We start from the raw sequence: 2,988 nt of genomic DNA on the forward strand, positions 1-2,988 counted from the left end.
AGAGATGTGTGAACTATTTCAGGGGTGCTGAGGCCTCCTGTGTGTTGGAGGCGGGCCCTGGCCCGTGGCCGCAGGAGGGCGATCGGCCCCCACGGGGCTGTTTATGCTCAGGACACGAAGCCTTCCAGGCAATAGTTAACTACGATGGGCAATAATTTGTGTCACTACAAGAAAGGGTACCCTAAACTTCCTTTAAAAAAACAATCATTAAACACATTTAAATGCCAAGGCTGCCTTTCTTTAGAATTAATTTCAGAAAAGAGCTATCAACTCCTTGTTACCAGGAAACTGATTCATTGACTCTTTGATCTCCACAATAGGCATTTTATTCATTTAGTAACAAAGGTCAAAAACATGCCAATTATGGATAACTGAGGTTTGGGAGGTCCTTAGGAAATAACATGAATATAAAAGATAACAAGACAGAAAAGACGCCTCGAGACTTTCAGTGGCCATGGAGAGGTGTGCAGAAATAGATACATGTGGGTGTGAAATGCATCTTCTTACATGTAGCCTACGTTTTCAACATAAATAGGTTTTAATTTCTAGTCAAAAATACAATATGTAAGACATAAAATCGGTCATAACATACTACCAAATATTTTGTTATCAGTTTCTAAGAGTTTCAACATTATTCTTAAAACTTACAAAATGATAAGGCTTACCACATATTTTCACAACTGTAGGTGTGCCATTTTTGCTGAGACAAGAATTACTGAACTGTTTTGGTAGAAGATATGCCTTTCAATCTATGCTTAGATAGCTGATAATACCATTATTTTCCTGAAGAACAGCACTGGTTGATAGGAAAGTGTCTCAAAGGCACGATGTTAGACACAATGGGCAAGAGAGTAACTATTTGTAATAATAATAATAATTAAAATAATAATAATCAAACCATTCCTAGACTGTGATTTGTTCTGTCCTTCCTTTGAAATTTCCTTTCTCGTGTGGATTTGAGCCAGCCCATGATATTGCTTTAATTTAGGTTTCCGTACGTGTACGTGCCCGCGTCAGGCCAATGTACTTGTCAGGACTGAATTCAGTAGGTGGGAATGACTTTCATCTGTCCCGCTGAGCTCTAGATCGCGGGAGGCAGAGCCGGCTTGAGCTGCTCCAGATCGGACCCGACGTTCCCTGAGCCTCCATCAATCTTTAATGACAGCCCTATTATCACCGCAGAATGCCTTCTTCCATCTGCCTTTCCCTTTTAGAGCCCTTCCGCTACCCTTAAGGAAATGGTGATCCCTGGCTCTCCTACCACAAAACAGGTGCAGTGCAACGTGGGCCGCACTGACCCACGTCCCCGAGGGCGCTCGCCTGGGGCTTTTGCTCGGGGGGCAGCTGCCAGCCAGCTCCGAGCACAGACCGTCAGGGGGATGGGGCGAAGGCTGAAAGCCAGGGGCAGCCAGTCCCGTGGCCACTGGTGGCAGAGGCAAACAACAAGTCTGAAAGCAAACAGAAAGACACTATTTGTTAGATTTCTTCAGAAAAAGCATTTGGCTCATTTTGATCTTTCTAATTCTAATTTTTGATAAAACATGCAGACTATACAAAGTAACTAATAGTAATACATGTGCACTTACTTATATAAACAGAGCCATGGTTTGTGTGTGTGTATATATATATATATGCATATATATATATATGCATACATTTGCATGTTTACAGCTATAATATGCTGACTTATTTTTTTAAGGATTTTATTTATTTATTTATTTGACAGAGATCACAAGTAGGCAGAGAGGCAGAGAGAGAGAGAGAGAGGAGGAAGCAGGCTCCCTGCTGAGCAGAAACCCCCCTCCCCGATGCAGGGCTCATCCCAGGACCCTGGGCTCACGACCTGAGCCGAAGGCAGAGGCTTAACCCACCGAGCCACCCAGGAGCCCCTATACTGACTTTTTTAAGAGAAAGAATGAGCATGTGAGGAGGGTTGGGGGGCAGAAGGAGAGGGGGAGAGAGAACCCCAAGCAGACTCCCTACTGAACACAGAGTCCAACTCGAGGCTTGATCCCACAACCCTGAGGTCTTGACCTGAGCTGAAATCAAAAGCCAGATGCTTAACCACCTGAGCTCCCCAGGAACCCCCAGACTGAAGTTTTTATTTAAGTAATATTTCTTCAATTTTTAACGTAAAGACGAAAAGAAACTCTCATCAAATTTGTTACAAGTGTATCCGGGATCAGAGATATTTGTACCATACCTCTCTGTCCATCATTGCTTGAGCGGTATTCCAGCAACCATGTTAGAATCACCCTTTTCTTTGTATTCACAAATTGAAACACGTTTTTATCTTTATCAGTTTGAATTTCACTATTTCTGCATTTGGCTGCAATAAATATTTCCCAGAGCCCTGCTCTTGTGTGCGCTCGTGTGAATAATTCACGCACCAGCAAGGGAGAGGTTGTAATTGATGGCGATTAGTGAACTTTCTAAATCTGTGAAACTTCAACAGTCCTTGGCTTCCAATAAATGCCAGTATCTATTTTTATGCCCCAACCTCTATTTAACAGAAAGGCAAGTGCATCAGCCTGCAGCTGCCGATGGTGCATACGCCAGAAAAGGGCTTTTGTTCCACCTACCGTGGCGTGGGAGGGCCGCTCCGTGCCATCATCGCTGGATTGCTGTTCACATTTTCTGTTAGATAGTCTTACAAGAGGGAGGAAGAGGTGATGTTTTCCAGAATGACATTCTGACGGCTGCCAGGCTCTTATCCCCAGGAGGGTGTTGGGAGGGAGTGGACAGGGCCATGGAGTCGTGGAGGAATGATATTTTGTTGATGTCATACACTTGCCTAAACAACAGGCTTGGAATTTAGTCATGAACCACCGAGGAATGCAGAGGATTTCCGCAGAGTGTGCCCTGCTCTGGGGAAGTGGATCTGTGTGTGTGTGAGTCACGCGGCACCCCGAAGCGATGTCCCCGGCAGTGACAGGTTTGGCCTGTAGTTTTAGATGTTATTGTACAGTGCGCGTGCCTTTGAGGTTA

The sequence above is a fragment of the Neovison vison genome, chromosome 3, assembly GCF_020171115.1.
Source record: "Neovison vison isolate M4711 chromosome 3, ASM_NN_V1, whole genome shotgun sequence".
Lineage (NCBI taxonomy): Eukaryota > Metazoa > Chordata > Mammalia > Carnivora > Mustelidae > Neogale > Neogale vison.